The sequence below is a fragment of the Saimiri boliviensis genome, chromosome X (assembly GCF_048565385.1).
Source record: "Saimiri boliviensis isolate mSaiBol1 chromosome X, mSaiBol1.pri, whole genome shotgun sequence".
Lineage (NCBI taxonomy): Eukaryota > Metazoa > Chordata > Mammalia > Primates > Cebidae > Saimiri > Saimiri boliviensis.
Window position 1 is genome coordinate 4,000,766 of NC_133470.1, and position 18,438 is coordinate 4,019,203.

The 18,438-nt window shown below is 40.2% G+C and overlaps 1 protein-coding gene across 3 annotated transcripts in view; it reads left to right on the top strand.

Moving 5' to 3' along the window:
• STS (steroid sulfatase) overlaps positions 1 to 18,438 on the top strand; it is a 200,158-nt gene that overhangs the window by 36,699 nt on the left and 145,021 nt on the right. For all 3 annotated transcript variants that reach the window (XM_074391851.1, XM_010336161.3, XM_039475472.2), the window contains one exon: positions 3,482 to 3,610. The gene's annotated coding sequence lies outside the window, so the exon portion shown is untranslated. The remainder of the gene's footprint in view (positions 1 to 3,481; positions 3,611 to 18,438) is intronic.

Below are 18,438 nucleotides of genomic sequence, written 5' to 3' on the forward strand. Positions count from 1 at the left end.
CTGTCCCAGTTTGAAAACTGGACCTCATCAGTCCTGTACACACTGGGATGTGGTTCACCCTATGGCAAACCAATCAGTCAAATTTCAACAACTAATCTTTCAACTTATTTCCTATCTTTCTAAATATACCACATTCTTCCTTAATAACTACACTGCCTGGGGTGTGGCTAAGGACAAATATGTTCTCTTCTTCTCACTGTTACACATAGGATGTCTTTCACTCTTTTTGACATTTTCACAGTCAAAACTAAACCTGTGCCATTAAACCTGAAGTCAAAACAAAGTACTCTAATACTAATGAACAGCAGAAGCTGGCGGGCTGAGAAAAACTGATGCCTCAAGTTGGTTCCGTTTGGGTTTGGCTGCTTGATAAAACAAAAATGGGCATTATAAAAATCATTTGTTTTTCAGGGCTTTTTGTGTCTCAGAATTATGGACAATGGCAGACCCCATGCCATTCTTAGATCATTATCATTTTCAGTCTTGTACAACTGGAACTTCATTTGGAGGGGGCATACAAATGAGAAAAAAGGGCCAAGCAAATGACAGTTATGAAGATTATAGATAAACAGAGACTCAAGGGGATAAAGATGCATGCTTATTATTTTTGAATACATAAACAAATCAGAATGTAGATTCCTCTTAATAGGACAGGCTTAACCTCTTTATCTTCTTCAATCTTCTTGCTCTGTGACTATGGTTTGGATTATATGTTTTATCAGAAGATACTTATTTTCAGGTAACTTGTGATAGTAACAGAGCAACCATCATAAATAGTTACAAAGTATGATTGTTTGAATCAGCTGGGTACCATTTCCCTCCACTTCTAAAGCCTATTTGCCTGTGCTGGTGGCCACACCCACTTTAATGAGCATTGGATGAGGGATCTAACATAGCATTCCTAAATCTTGGCATTACTGACACTTGGGAGAACACCATTCTTTGTTGATTGAGGGTGGGCACTGGGCTGGATAGTTCTTTGTGGTGGGGCCTGCCCTGTATATTGTAAGATATTTACCAGAATTCCTGCCCTCTGCCTACTGGATACCATTAGCATCCCCACAATTGCAATAACCAAACCTGTTTCTACATATTACTGACTGTTCCTGGTGGGGTAAAATTACTCCTGGGTGACAACCCATCTAATACTAACTTGAAAAATGTCCTTGGAACGTGGACCTTTAGATTTTCCATTGTGCTATTTCATTCTGTAAGTATAGGCTCATAGTGGCAGTACCACTGTGATAGGCATTGTGACTTAATCCCTTCAGATATGTTCTTTGTCTTCATTTCTCACTGCGGGGTTGGTAAGCACTGAGTATCAAGTATGGGTCAAAGAGATTCCATGCTGACACCTTAAAATCTATTTTCTGTAAATAAAAGGTGAGGACAAAGGGAAAATAATGATCTTTTTACCTTGCAAGGAGAGTCACCCAATTGTTCAAACCCACATCCATGCAATCTAGTGTCTTACCCAATGATGTCATGGTGAATAAACAGAAGGGGCGACCCTGCCCAGTGGTTTTGTCATTCCTGCAGTGGGAGGTTAAGGATCAATGTTGACAGCACACTATTCCATTTCAACAAGAATCTAACATGAAAAGCCATACTGGAAGATTGATTACAGTTTCAAATGCCATCTCTGGGGGGAAAAATAACATTGCTGAGACTCCGATTGAACCTCAGAAATTGTCGCTAGAAGCCTAACTTCAATAAAGCAAAATTCACATTTACAAAAATCTATATGAATAGTATTTTTTTCTCTAATATGATGTTCTCTTGTGAATATTTTTTACCAAGTGGGATTATGCTTCCTATTTCAAAGCATAAACAATAGATTTATACATTAATAAATAGTTCAAGGCATATACTAGTTTTTTGGTCTAAATGTCAACAAGTTAAAAGAAAAGTCTTCAAAAGATTCAAAGCTATCTTCTAGGCTTTCTTCTGAGACCATTTTCTATTCATTTCTAGGACTGTGTATCAGAGGTCAAAAAACTGTTTCTGTAAAAGGTTAGATAGTAAATATTTCCAGCTTTGAGGGGCAAATAGTATCTGTCACAACTACTCAACTCTGATATTGTAGCACAAAAGCAGTAAAGGAGTGGAGGCAGCTGTGTTCTGATACACTTTGTATTACAGACACTGAAATTTGAGTCTTATATAGTTTTCACCTATCCCAAAATAATATCCTTTTTTCAACCATTTAAACATGTAAACATCCAAGAAAACAGGTGTCAGGACAGATTTTTCTTGTGGGACATTGTTTGTGCAAACCCAGCCCAATTCAGAAAACATGTGTTGAGTGTTTGCTGTGGGGAACAAATGAGACGTGGTCTCTGCCCTCTTAATCGACCTTAGAGCTGTGGAAAGGACAACTGCCACAGGAATAAATCAGGAAATAAATGAATCCCTTATGCAAGTAGTAAGAATTGCTATCCAAGAGAAAAGAGGTGCTATGATAGTCGACAGTGAGGGAGCCTGCTTTATATAAGGTAATGATGGAGGGCTTCCTTGAGGCAGTGGTGTGAGTCAAGACCTGAGAATGGGTAGGAGTTAGGCAGAGAATGGAAAGAAGAAAAGTGGGGAGAGAAATCCTCTAGACCAACAGTCCCCAACCTTTTTGGCATGAGGGACTATTTTTGTGGAACATAATTTTTTCCATGGACAGGAAGGGGGTTGGTTTTGGGATGATTCAAGTGTGTCGCATTCATCATGTACTTTATTTCTATTATTATTACATTGTAATATATAATGAAGTAATTATACAACTCACCATAATGTAGAATGAGTGGGAGCCCTATGCTTGTTCTCATGCAACTAGATGATCCCATCTGGAGGTGATGGGAGACAGTGACACATCATAAGGCATTAGATTCTCATAAGGATCTAGATTCTCTAGATCCCTTGCATGTACGGTTCACAATAGTGTTTGTGCTCCTATCAGAGTCTAATGCCACCACTGATCTGACAGGAGGTGGAGCTCAGGCAGTAATGTGAGTGATGGGGAGAGCGGCTGTCAATACAGATGAAGCTTGGCTTACCCACTGTTCACTTCCTGCTCTTCAGTCTGGCTTCTAACAGTCCTGGGGGTTAGGAAACCCTGCTCCAGTAAAGAAAGAGCTCATGAGGCTGGGCACAGTGGCTCACACCTATAATCCCAACACTTTGTCAGGTTGAGGCTCCATTTAGCCTATGAGTTTAAGACTAGCCTGGATAATATAGTGGGAACCTATCTTTACAATAATTATAAAAATTAGCCAGCTGTGGTGGTACACCTGTAGTCCCAGCTACTTGGGAGGCTGACATGGGAGGATTACTTGAGCCTGGGAGGTCGAGGCTGCAGTGAGCCATGATCATGCCACTGTCTGGGCAACAGAGTGAGACCCTAAAAAAAAAAAAAAAAAAGGTCATGTCATTTAAGTATGTCAATATATGATTACTCAGTTTGTGATTATTCATCTTTTGAATGAATTCACAGGAAGAGCCCGATGCCCTTGGTTTGACTCTGCTAAGAGCCCCTGAGTTGCTTAACCTGCATATGGTCATCTCAGTAATTTAAGATCTTCCTGAGGACATTGCTGCAAGATCGTCTTCAACTGTTCATAACGTAAGTATGAGAGGTACATGTGTGTGTATCTTCACCCTGATACTCACATGTTTTACTCACCTGGACCGTGTTGTCTAAGTCAAATAGTGATATGTGGTGACCTTGATAATGGTGTTTGGAACATTCTGATACTGCAGGGATGACATGAATATGGTGCTATTGCAGCTATGTTTCATTTAGAAAGAACTTTCCATCAAAAACTCAAAGGAGAACATCCGTGGGGCAAATATATTTTTATATAGAAAGACTGTGCTGGGCCAGTGGGGGCAGCATGCATAATCTGATGAGCATAAGCAAGTGGCCTGCATGTGGCAAGTCTAGAGGAATATAGGGGTGGGGGTTTATAAATGATTTCACGCATCCCCTGCAACCTTGAGGTGGCTCTAGTTGAATCAGCAAAGGTACAGAACCATGGCACAATGAGAAGGCTCACAGTACACCTGTTCTGATCAGCTGCTGCAATACCTGAGGGACAGAATGGGGTCCCTCCCCACAGTAAGAGCTCTTCCACCTGGTGGAGGTGAGGGCTGAGGGCATACCTAGGCCTCTCCCTGTAGGAGGAGCTACTCCCCCTAGTGGAGGTGAGGACTGAGGGGCAGAGCATGGTCCCTCTTTGCAGGAAGAGCACTTTTCTCTGGTGGAAGGTAAGCATGCAAGGTGAAAGTCTTTGGGGTGGATAAGGAAAAGTTTTAAAAGACCCTGCAAGGGAGAATCCCTGTTATTTTATGCCCATTCTTGGACGTATCTGCACCTCTATGACACTATTCTATCAGGACACCAAGGGGCACAGTACTTGGCCATTCAGAACATTTTATGGTCTCCCATAGCAGCTGGTTCAAATAAATGGGCAGGAAGATGCTTTCAGAGGAGATATTTGGTTAAAATCAGTGTGAAAAGACTCCTAAAGTCAGAAAACCCGGGGCTAGGGATTCCATCCCACCCCATGCTGGCAGTGTGTTCCCAGGAGGCTGTTTCACCTCTGCATGCCTTAGTTTCCTCCTTTGTCAAAAGTGACTAAAGGGGCTGGGCCTGGTGGCTCAGGCCTGTAATCTCAGCACTTTGGGAGGCTGAAGCACGAGGATGGCCTGAGGTCAGGAGTTTGGGACCAGCCTGGCCAATATGGTGAAACCGTTTCTACTAAAAATATAAAAATTAGCCTAGTGTCATGCCACGCACCTGTAATGCCAGCTACTCAGAAGGCTGAGGCAGGAACCTCACTTGAACCAGAGAAGTAGAGGTTGCAGAGAGCCGAGATCGTGCCCCTGCACTCCAGCCTGGGCTACAGAGCAAGACTCCATCTCAAAAAAAAAAAAAAAAAAAAAAAAAAGACGGGGTTGGGGGATCAAATATGAAATGTAGTTTCATAGGATGCTTGTAAAAAGTAAGAGACAACCTCTGTTTTGGGAAAATGTGGTGAAGACCTGGATGATCCTGCCAGCCAGGGCAGTGGGAGCTGAGAGCAGGCTTGCAGGGTGATGTAATGATTTTCAGAAGGCAGCTTCAGACTAAGGGGTTACAGATGGTAGTAGTTCTGTATCAGGGTAGACTTTGCCGTTCAGAGAGATTTGGGTAAATTTTGGAGTCATTTCTGGTCGTGAAAACTAACTTAGGAGTGGGGTGCATATACTAGGTGGAGGCCAGAGATGCTGCTAATCATCCCATGGTGTGTCCCACAGCTCCTCACAAATCTGAAATGTCAGTGGTGCTGAGGGCGACAAACTGCTGGCTGCAACAAGAGGCTTTAACTTAATCTTCTCTTTCTTTCTTCCTAGAATAGTCAATGGTCTTTTACTTTGAGGTATATGAATCAGAGTAAGAATTAAAGAGAACAAAAAGACAATGACCTTTTAGGATTTTTTTTTTTCTATTACATTTAAACCCCATAACAGAGGATTCTGCATCTGGAAGCAACATCCATGGAGGCTTAAAACCGCAGCTTATATTCATTCCTAATGCTGAGCAGCTTAACAGATTTCTTTTCCATTGTGATTTCTGTAATTTGTTCTTTAAAAGGATTGTGTGTTCCTTTTTTCTGTTTCAGAAACAAAGTTTTTGGGCATTTTAAAGAATAATTTATTTTCTAAAGTCATTGATAATACATGAACTGGGTTGAATTTCTGACCTTGCCTTCAAAGTCTTTAGCACCGGCTAAGTAGGGTTTTATTTTTTTATTCCTCTGGAAACTGTACATTTTTCAGGGAAATGCTTTAAGTACTTTTTTTTTTCGGTCATTTTAGTCTACAGGAGAGAATGATATTCTCTAGACCCAGCTAGAAGGGCTCTGAAAAAATTGACAGACACAGTAGCTAATTAAAAATATGTAGCTGAAAGGGTTCATGCTTAATTCATGATAAACGAATACAACATTCATTATCCTTTCTTAATGTTCTGAGGTAAAATGCGAGTGTTGCAGTGGGGGTTAAAATATTTGTTCCTAAATATCTAATAGCAGTGTCCATTCTGTCTTACTAGCATGAAGCCAAACTCATAGAGTTATTTTAATGTGCTTCACAATTCAGAATTCAGGGTTCTTGTATACAGAAGAACTCTCCCTCTCCCCTAAATGGATGAACCCTTTGGGGACTGTCTGGAAAACACTTACATTGTCTGTAGTTTTCCTGATTTGTTCCTCCCTCCAAAGCAAAGGTTTAGTCATAGGAAAATATAATTTTATTATGAAATTGAAAAAAGGAATTTCCTTTGTATGGCATGCCATTTTATTTGAAGGAGCCTATCAGAAGTCTCTTGGCTTAATTTTGCATAAGCATATACCAGAATAGTAATTCGTTTTTAATCCTTTGATGGTGATGAAGAAGTCTTTCAAGTGGACTGTGATGCTTAATAAGTCTATGCTAGGGTAACGAATATGGATGATAAGAAGCACATTTTAGCATCAAGTTATTAATCTCAACCACAAAAATTGTTACTGTTGTGTGTTTCAGAAAAAAATAAAGGAGAAAAAGTTAAGAGGGGAGGGGGAAAAGTTAAATGGGGAGGGGAGATGGAGCAATTTGAAACTTACAGCCAGGTATTGATTGATTACAGAGTTCCTGGAATCGTATATGATGATGAAAAAAACAAAAACTCTGCCAAAATATCTAAAGTAGTTTATTCTGAACTAATATGAGTAACTGTGACCTGGGGAAACAGTCTCAAGACGTCTTGAGAGAGTGCACCCTGTGTGGTTGGGTTACAGAATTTCAGGTAAAATTGGTCCAACCTAAAAATGAGGGCTATCTCGAAACAGAGGCTTACAAATCATAGGTCGGTTTAGGAATTCTTCGGCTGACAATTGATTGAAAGAGTTAAGTTTTATCTAACGACTTGGAGTCAGTGGAAAGGAATGCTTTAAATAAGGAGGCCCACTACCTGTTACGTGATGCCATACTAGAGTCAGCTTGTAAAGGAAGCCACGTTATACCACATTAATTTTTTTTAAAGCCACATTTAATGAGATTTCATGATTTGCAAAGTATGACTCCCTTGACCCCTTAGGTATTTGAGTAAGAAAAGAAGGTCAGAGTTCAGTCCTCATGTACCCCTTGATATGAGCCTGTAAGGATGCACCAATACCTGTCTAGTGCCCCTGCCAAAATTGTTCAACCTGAACCCGACTGCAGGAAAACCTCAGATCAATGCATAATGTAGCAGATTGATTTAAGACCACTTACCTGGATTCTTCCAAAAAGTCAATGTCATAAATAACAAAGAAACGTTGGAGGACTATTCCAGGTTTTGAAAGGCTAAGAAATATAACAACATATCTGAACCTTGAACGGATCCTGGACTGGAAGAAAGAACCAGTTGGTACAGGATCTCACTCTGTTGCCCAGGTTGGAGTGCAGTAGTGCAATCTCAGCTCACTGCAATTTCCACGTCCTGGGCACAGGTGATCCTCCCACCTCAGCTCTCCGAGTAGCTGGGATAACATGTGCACACTACCACACTTGGCTAATTTTTTGTATTTTTGTTAGAGACAAGGTTTTGCCATGTTGCCCAGGATAGTCTCGAACTCCTGAGCAAAAGTGATCGGCCTGCCTTGGCCTCCCAAAGTACTGGGATTACAGGCATAAGCCACCGCACCTGACCAGTTTTTGAATTTTCTACAGAAACAATTCCTAAGAGTGTACTCTTGCTTATCTGAATCAGGGGTACCTGTTCTTCTCATGATGTGTGTCAGATTCTGGTCCCATTTGTGGTGGGATTGCCACTCTATGGGGATTGTGCTTGGCTACCCTTTATTACTGTGACTTTTTTTTTTTTTTGAGATACATTCTCACTCTGTCACCCAGGCTGGAGTGCAGTGGCATGATCTCGGCTCACTGCAACCTCTGCCTCCTGGGTTCAAGCAATTCTCAAGTCTCAGTCTCCCAAGTGCCTGGGATTACAGGCCCATGCCACCTTGCCCAGCTAATTTTTGTATTTTTAGTAGAGACTGGGGTCTCAACATGTTGGCCAGGCTGTTCTGAAGCTTGTGGCCTCAAGTGATTCACCTGCCTCGGACTCCCACACTGCTGAGTTTACAAGTGTGAGCCACCACACCCAGCCCACTATTACTCTTAAGATGATAAATCGATTGTAACTCCATGGGCTCTTCTTGCCCATTTCCCAGAAGAGCCAGTGCATTGAGAGCAGCAGGTGTTATGGCAAAGAAAGTTTAATAATTGCAGTACCAGCCAAGTGGAAGGATGGGGGGTATTTTTGAAGTCCACTTCTTCAAGAATGTGCAGGCAGAGATTTTTAAGGACAGTTTGGTGGGCAACAGGCTGGAGAATGGGAAAGGCTGATTGGCACCATCAGTGAAGAAATCACGGAGGTATCAAAACTGTCTTTGTGTACCTGGTCAGTTGCTGTGTGGGGGTTACTGGTCCGGGTGGCATCACCCATTCCACCAGAATGCAAAATCTGAAAAATATCTTACGTACAAGTCTTAGGTTTCACAATAGTGATATTATCTATATGGGCAATTAGGGAAATTACACATCTTGTGACCACCAGCTGCATGACTCCTGAGCAGTAAGCAGGTTAGGAAACAATGATTAGCTGTCATGTAACTATGCATAGGTCTTAACAGAATGCAGGCCTCTCCCACAAGTCTAACCTTGGGACTGTTCATTAGTTTTACAAAGGTGGTTTTGATCTCCAAACAAGGAGGGGTAGTTTTGGGAAGGGACGTTATCATCCTTGCTTTCATGTTAAACTGTAAACTAAGTTGGCTCCCATAGTTGGCTTGGCCTACCCAGAAATAAGCAAGGGAAGTTAGCTTGTGACATTGAAGCAAGATGGAACCAGTTATGTTAGATTTCTCTCACTGTCATAATTTTTGCAAAGGCATTTTTCAAATTCCTATTGCTTTGTTACGTGGTACAGTCACACATCACTGAATGACAGGGATATATTCTGAGAAATGCACTGATAGGTTATTTTGTCACTGTGTGGACATCACAGTGTGTACTCACACAGACCTACTATACACGTAGGCTGTATGGTATGGCTGATTGCTCCTATGCTAAAAACCTGGACAGCATGTGAGCGTATTGAATACTGCAGGCAGTTGTAACACAATAGTAATTATTTGTGTATCTAAACATGCCTAAACATAGAAAGCGCTATAAAAATATGGCATTATAATCTTATAGGATTACCATTTGTATATATGATTCATCATTGCCTGAAACATCATTATGTAATACATTACTGTAAGTATAAAATAAGCGTGGAGGCTGCAATGTTGCTTTTCCACGTTGCTTCTTTATGTAGTATTCAGCATGTGGGAGATTTTTGTCAAGAAGTGCATTTAGAACTTGTCTTTGGTAAAACCTGTACCACCCTCCAAACTTCTCAACTTCTACTTTCTTTAACCCAAGACAGGGTTTACATGACAACATAATCACTACTGAATAAAATCTCTGGAGTTGCCTCGGGATTTATAGACACAGTGATAGATTTCACACTTCCCATTCTGTGTTTGTCTCTGCACTGTTTGCAGAATGAGGATTAACACAGATGCTGTGGCTCTGTGGACCTTTGACTTAGAGCAAGAACAACAAAGCCTGTCTTGCTTTTTCTCGGCAAGCATACCTTGGATTCAGAATTGAGAATAACTTTGTTCTATGTTTTAAAACATAGTGTGTAAAAGTTCCTAAGGAAGAAAACATTGCATTTATAAGAAGACATCTTACAGACACTCCCACCAAACACTTAATTTGCTATCTTTACATCCATTCTAGAGAAAGCACTTAGAATGTGTGGCTTTATATGCAGTGCTTGGCAAACTGCTCCTGTTGGAACCCTCTGGGTTTCTCAGGCTGCTCCTGGGAGCTTCTTCAGCCCTGGGGGGAGAATTGTCAAAGATTTAATTCCACCCACTTCTCCTAGAACAACACTGATTTTCATCTCTATTAGACATTCTTGTGGACAGAAGTTCCTGTGACTGAAAACAATGGCAACCACTACTTTTTCTACCTGTTCTGTTTTGTAACAGAAGGCAACACTGAAGCTGAAAGATGTTATGCTGTTTACATAAAGACTAGGTAAGGTCTGTGGATGCCCTCTGCTGCATCTTAGCCATGATTTCTTTGGTGGAATTACTGCGTAGGGAAGGAAGAAGTAATTTTTCCTCTACCATTTCTGAGTTCTTATCTAGGACAGACCCTTGTAACAAAAGGCAGATAAACAAGAGAAAACAAATAGAATTTTATTAACATGGATACTGCCTGTATATCTGGGCAATACCCAAGGAATATTGAGTAAATCTCAAATAAGTGAAATAAAGAAAGGTGTGGGAAGGGACAGTTATGGAGAAGTAACCAGGAAAGGCGTGGCCAGGGTAAGGTTGGCTATGCAAATTTCAGTTGGGGCCTTCTCCAACCCTAAGAGTTTTTAGTCATTCAGCCTTCCTTTTCTTCCAGGACCATGAAGGAGAAACCCTTACAAATGGAGATTTCCTTTACAGATATAAATCTCACTTAGAAAACAGTAACTTCTACTCTGTTTTAAGAGCTTCTCCTGAGTCTGCAGTTACTCAAAATAATTCTTTTGCGAAAGGGCATATTGTGGGGTGGTGTATTCTTGTCCTTTCTCAGTGTACAGATGTAAAAAGAAATGTGATCTATGCATATGTATGTATACACTTGTCTACACTGTCTTCTACACTGTCTAGCCATGGGATCCACACCACCACTACTACAACTACCAGTGACCACCACAACAAAGAGATGCACAGATTTTAGTGGAATAAATTATTTTTAGACTCGAGGATCTTTAATGCAAACAGTCTGAGCCATTTTTCATTTGTTTCTTAGCGGTCTCTTCATGTGTACTAGTGTATCTGTATTTTGGACACCTTGGGCTGAGGTATCTTTATCTCTTAGGTATGCAACACTCTGGGTTCCTGGTAGTCTGCCTGCATCCATCAAGGTCTCCCTCTTACCACTAGCAGCCAGAGGCACCTTCTCAAAACCCAGGCCTAACCCTGTCACTGGCCCTATTGGAATCCTTTGATTGCTTCCCATTAGAAGGAAGGTGGAATTTCAGAACCAAGCCTGGGTGGGTTTCCATTGTCAGCCTCCTACCTTTCTTCCTACCCTCAGGTCCTCCCTGCATCTGCCTCCCCTTGGCTTTCTTTTTCCCTCATCAGGCACCTTGCCTTTTTTTTTTTTTTTTTTGAGACAGAATTTTACTCTTGTTGCCCAGGCTGGAGTGCAATGGCAGGATCTCGGCTCACCACAACCTTTGCCTTCTGGGTTCAAGCAATTCTCCTGCTTCAGCCTCCCAGGTAGCTGGGATTACAGGCATGTGTCACCATGCCCAGCTAATTTTTCGTATTTTTAGTAGAGACGGGGTGTCTCCATGTTGGTCAGGTTGGTCTCAAACTTCCGACCTCAGGTGATCCACCTGCCTCGGCCTCCCAAAGTGCTGGGATTACAGACATGAGCCATTGCACTCAGCCCGGCACCTTGTCTTAAAACCTGTCCTACTACCCAGGCTCTCTTCCCCTTGGGGCTACCTCCCCAGCCAACTCCTCCTTCCCGTAGGCTTCCTTCCTCTCTTTGGCTAAGTAATGCCCACTCCATATTCCAGGCACTCTGTTGCATTTGCAATTTTATACTACTTCTTATGTGATTATTTGTCCAATATTAATTATTTAAATAATATCTGACTTTGCAAACACATTGCAAAGCTCTATGAAGGCAAGACCATGCGGTGCATCCTAATATTACAGGAAAGGGGTCCCAATCCAGACCCCAAGACAGGGTTCCTGGATCTCGTGCAAGAAAGAATTCAGCGCTAGTCCACAGTGCAAAGCAAAAGCAAGTTTATTAAGAAAGTAAAGTGGTGAAAGTACAGCTACTCCATAGACAGAGTAGGGTGTTTCTGAAGGTAAGATGAGGAAGTGTCCACTCTAGGTACAGTACTTGTTTATATATAGGATAAAAAAAGATCATGGGGTGATGTGCTCTGCTACAGGGTTTGTGATAAAGAATTAATTTTCTTAATTACTATATTTTACAAGAATCTACATTATTTAAAGCAAAATTAGGAATGCTTTTGTTCTCAAGATATCAGAATATCAGGACACTCCGAATTCTGGGTCTATTTAGTAAACATTATTAATCTGTTCCCTTAACAGTAAACATCTAGAGGCTAGGAACACCTAACTTCCTGGGAATGCAGCCCAGCAAGTCCCAGCCTCATTTTTCTAGCCCTCACTCAAGATGGAATTGCTCTGGTTCAAACCCCTCATAACACTACTGTATCCCTGCAATGCACAGTGTGCCTTAGTAGATGTTTAGTAAATAACTGCTGATCTGTAATCCCCAGTGGATTCTCCTTCCTCAGATAGAGCTCATTTATCAAGACAGAAATAGAGAAAGAGTTGAATGCACACAGAGCCAGCTAAATGGGAGACCAGAGTTTTGTCACTCAAATCAGTCTCTCTGAACGTTTGGAGACTGGGTTTTTTAAAGGCAGGTAGCAGGCTAGGAAGTGGGGAGTACTGATTGGTCAGGTTGGAGATGAAATAGGGGGCCAAAGTGGGCTTTTCTTGCTGTCTTCTGTGCCTGGGTGAGATTGCACAACTGGTTGAGGCAGATTCCTGGTCTGCATGGCACCAGCTGGTACATCAGATCACAGGGTCTCAAAAACATCTTGAACTCCAATCTTAGGTTACAATAGTGATATTATCCCTAGGACCAACTGGGGAGGTTCAAAATCTTGTGGCCTCTGACTGCAGGGCTTCTGAACCATACTTTCTAAACTTGTGGCGAATTTGCTGTCCTACAGAGGTGGTATGGTCCCCAGGCAAGAATGGAGTTTGTTTCTGGAAAAGGCTGTTACCATTTTTGTTTCCATGTGCATTTCTATAGTTAGCTCAGTCTGTGTTCAGGAATAACAAGGGCAGTCTGCAGGTTAAAGGCAAGATGGAATTGGTTAGGTCACATCTCTTTCACTGTCATACTTTTCTCAGTGTTACAATTTTTGCAAAGGCTGTTTCAGATCCTTAACCCTGTCTGGGGTTTCACAAACTTTAGCCTTGTTTTGTTTAATTTATAGCCTCAAATAGGGTGAAGGCTAATATCTATTAAAAGATTGTCTCCAATTAACCTTCCCAAGATTCTGGAGGAAAGCAAAAACATCTGCTGCCTGGCAGCAAGTATTTTTTTTTTTCTTTATAGAGTTTTAAACTAAGGTCATGAATTTCTTGCCGTATTTTCCTGTATGGGCTTCAGCTGCCTTGTTGACAATAGGTTAATAAGTATAGCAGTTCCTTAGTTTATACTACTTGTGAGGTAGCTTGCTTATGAGAATAGTTTTTTCTATATAAAATTCATATTAAATCCTCCATTTTAGGAGTGAGTTCTATAGAATCTATGGAAATTCTCTGTTTTTGGAGTGAGCCTGCAATACAGTTTTCAAATGCAATATTATGATATTTGAAGCCAATCAGGAAGTGATCAATCTATACTACAACTTCTTCATCATGTTCTGTATAAAATGTTGGAAGACAGTAAGGAAGTGTCCCAAATTAGGTTGATTTTATAATTTAAGGGCACAGCCTTCTAATTTTACAATAATAATCAGTTGACAAAGAATGGTTAGTATAATACTTGTGTTAATTGATCTACTTTCTATCTCTAGTTTATTAAATTCCACTCTGAATGTTATGACATAGTAGAAATTTACCATTTATTATAATAAATAATATTTTCACAGTTTCCTTTTCTCGTAACTTAAAACTTAGGTTCTTGCTTAGACTTCTAAATTTTTATGACTGTTTTGGTCCTGGGAGTCCTTAGGGCTTTTGGAGTTTCTTTCCAGAGTCTGAGGTGCTTTGCTGTATGTTTATGTAATATTTCACACCTGATGAATGGAGAGCCAGTTGATATTAGTCATCTGTCAATGTTATTTATTTCAAGATTCCAATATTCAGAGTGGGGTTGATTAAGTACATAGGCAATATAATGTACATTTACAATAATGAATCAGATGTCATTTCCTTGCTTAGTTACTTATGTTCTTTGCTTTTAAAAATAAGGCCCAGACCAGTTATTCTGAGATCCAAACTTTGACTCTAAAATAAATTTATCTTTAAAGGACATTTTTTCCTTGCTAGAAAAAAAAAATGCCTAATAAAATCCTTAGCTTTGCAGACATTACCATACAAATGTAAAAGATAAGTGTGTGAAGCACATTTAGTAACACTGAGCCTAATAATGATAACTCAAACTCATTTTTATTTCCTATCTATAAACCACACATTTGAAGTATTAGAAAACTTTGTGAACTTTTTTTTTTAAGAATACTAGTGTGTAGTTTATTTCAAATATTATTCTAGATCCTCTTGTGTGAGACTATCTAGAATCAGCTTAATCTTTAATGCCTAGTTTTCTTCTTAGTCCTTTGAAAATACTATTTAAGTAATTTTTTTTGGTTTTCATTGCTAACTCCCCAAATTTGTTATAAGTAATATTTTTGTCGTTTTCTTCTTTCATCACATGGGGGAAGATTCAATAACTATGATGTGATTCCTTTAAGAAAACTTTTGTCAGACATTTTAGAAATTTTGAAATCCCATACAGTAACTCTACACTCTCAAATTTCAAATCATATTATGATGTCTTTTATGGAAAAACATGCTTGAGCTTTCTCTGCCTCTGAGATGTAACTGATAACCTCATGTTCTCATTTCAAGAGGTAGAACTAGTGAAATGGAACCAAGTGAATGCTAAAAACAATAAAATGAACTTCCCTATTTCTCTTGCTGTCTTTGGATATTTCTTGGACCAAGCATGGAAAAGACGGGTGATAGGGAATATGAATCTTTGGGGATATGAATCTTTGTTTGCTTATTCAGTGATGGGAAGGAGATGCCAAGGACAAAAATGGATACCCCAGTGCCACAGGGAAGACATTTCCTTAGCTCTGAGTTTGGTAGTGGGGGCTTCTATGGATTCACACCAAGAATTGCAGCCCATATTCTGTAGTCTCATCTGACACATTTCTCCAAAGCTTAGCCCCTCTTAAACTCTCATATTTCAACCACTTTGCCCCCTTTCCCCCATTCACCCACAAGCCACACATGAGCGTCCACACCTATGACAAGAGCTGTCCTTGCACATGCAGTTTGCTTTACCATACACGGTTTAAATGAAGCTATATATAAAACCATAAACTGGCTAGATGGATGGATGATAGGTAGATAGATAGGTAGATAGATAGATAGGCAGGCAGACAGGCAGACAAATATGTAGATAGATGATGGATGGATGGATAGGTGGATGGTTAGATAGGTGGACAGACAGATACATAGATAGATGATAGATGGGTAGATGATAGATAGACAGATAGGTGGTGGATGGATAGACAGATAAATAGATGGATGATAGACAGATATATAGATTGATGTTAGATGGATGTATAGACAGATAGATAGCAGTTTCCTTTTCTGTACTTTTAGGATTTCCATGTTGAGAATGTTCTCAAAGGGACATGTTTGTGGTTAAATTTTCTGAATCAACAACAAGGATCACTCCTTCAGGAAGGCTCTTTCAACATAAAACCCAAACCACTTTTGTGTTTTTATGGCCTCTCTTTTCTCACACACATACTTAATGTTTTTGTTTTTTTTTTGGCCAGAGTTGTGGTTTTGTTAATGATTACTGGAATCATCATTATTTGTATAGAGAAGACTCAGCAGGCTCTTCACCTACTGAATGAGATTTCACTTTCCATCCTGTCTCCTTTCTGCTTGCGCTGTGGGAGGTATGTTCTTTCATCACATTCGTTTTGCTCTTCAAAGGCATTCTTCTCAACAGTAATCCACTTACAAGTTGTTGTTGCTTCATGGTTTGTGTAGATGTGGGAGATCTTCTCTGCTTTAAGGAACTGCACCAGAGGTTTCACGCATTTGTCTTTGAACACTGATCTAGAGACGTCCAGCTGTTTGGGTTTCAGGGATGTAGGACCACCTGGGATACAAGAACAGAGAAGCCGTTAGAGAGTCCAGACCCAAGTCCTCCTCAGAAGAAGGACTTGTCTGTGTTTGTTGCTAGGATGGACCCCTGACATCATGGCCACCTGTTCTCTTTTCTAATCCACGGTGCTTGTAATGGTTAATTTTAGGTGCTAACTTGACTGGATTAAGGAAGAGTTAGAGAGCTGCTGAAGCATTATTCTTGAATGTGTCTGTGAGGGTGTTTCCAGAGGAGACTGGTGTGACCAGCTACAGAAATGAGGACTGTCATTGTCATGAGTATTTTCTATTTTGTTAAGAATACATCTGTGTGTATATATAAATATATTTAGTACAAGATAAAACATAAATATATTTAGCAAATATCTTTGTTTTCATTCTTCTCATTCCTTTATTATATAACACAAGGTATATTGACTTTATATAAGTATATGATATAGTGATTTATATTTTCCTATTGAGAGAGTTCTTGGAGTATCTTGTTATCAACTCAGAAATTTTGACCACAAACATGTTTGAGAACATTCTCAACATGGAAAGCACAAAAGTGCATATAACATATAAATCACTCTATTGACTACCTCTCTATCAGTGTTTAAGTATTATTAATTTTACCTCATGGCACTTAAGTGATGGAATGTCAGGAGAAAAGCCAACGTCACCCAAGGACTTGACCTCCTCTTCTGGGGAAGGGATTACTGCATTTTCAGCTGTATGCAGAATGATTACATCACATTAGGTGGAGCTGTTGTAACTTTCTTATCTTCATTTGGAAATTAAATATGGTTAAGGAGATGTGTATGGGTGCCAAGCTGATGACAGACAGATTTGTGATGGTTAATTTTAGGTGTCAACTTGACTGGATTAGGAATACTTAGAGAACTGGTAACATGTTTGTTACTTCTGCGTGTGTCTGTGAGGGTCTTTCCAGAAGGCATTGGCGTGGGAGTTGGTGGACTAAATGGGGAGGATCCACCATCAATGTGGGCTGACACTATCTAATCAGCTGGGGACCCAGATAGAGCACAAAGCAGAAAAAAGAGTTTCCTCTCTCTCTTTCTCTCTCCATCTCTCTCCTCTCTCTCTCTATCTCTGTGTGTGTCTCTCTGTCCCTCTCTGTGTCTATCTCTCTATATCCATCTCTGTTTCTCCCTCTCTATCCATATCCCTGTCTCTCGGTGTCTCTCTCCCTCTCTTCGTCTCTCTCTGTCTTTCTTTCCCTGGGTTAGTCTCTGTCTCTCCCTCCTTGCCTCTGTCTCTGTTTCTCCCTGTCCCTTCTTTCTCTCTCTTTGAGCTGAGACACTCTTCATCTCTAGCCCTAGAATATCAGAGCTCCAGGCTCTTGCAACTTTGGACTCCAGTATGTATACTACGGACAACACAGGTTCTTAGGCCTTTGGCCTCAGGCTGAGAATTACTATACTTAGAACATTCTTCCATGGGGCAAAAAACTCTAAAGATTACAAATCTTTATTAGTTCATTTCTCTACAACAAGAATTTATTAGGCACTTACCATGTGCTTGTGCTTCAGAAATAGAGGCTAAACAAATTTCTCTTAAAAAGGAACCTTGTTAATTTTTTCTGATTATGTGACAAGGGGCAGCTGCACAGGGATCAGCGCTCATCAAACTGACATTCTCTAAATTTGGGTCTCTTCAGGCCAACTGGAAGCCCAAGTTCATTTTCTTTTTATTCCCATTAGCACAAATTATCATATTTGGGGAGCATTGTAAATTTAACTGTGACACTTTCTCCATCAGTAGGAATATAATATGATTAAATTATACTTTGTAAACTTTTTTTCTGATTATAAAAATAAGTAGAACATTTTATATATGTAAGAAATTATAAAGAATCATATAAAACCACTCGTAGTTCTCCCCACAAGATAATCCTGAATAAAGTTATATTGTCATTCTTTCCAGTTATGTGTATGCCTTTCTATACAAAAATATGCACATGAAACACACATATCCATATACATATGCAAATAAATATATATTGGCATATGTATATGGATGGGAGAAAGGAAAGAAGAAAAAAGGAAGGAAAGAAGAAAAATGTATGTTTGCATATGTATATGGATATGTGGATATATATATATATATATAAAGAGAGAGAGAGACAGGGTCCTGCTCTGTTGCCCAGTGTGGAATATGGTGGCACAGTCATAGCTTACTGCAGCCTCAAACTTCTGAGCTCAAGCAATTATCCTATCTCAGCTTCACAAGTCATTGGGACTACAGGCGTGTTCCACCATGCCCAGGTAACTTTTCAATTTTTGGTAGAGATGTGGTCTTGCCATCTTGCGCAGGCTGGTCTCAAACTTCTGTCCTCAAGCGATCCTCCCAC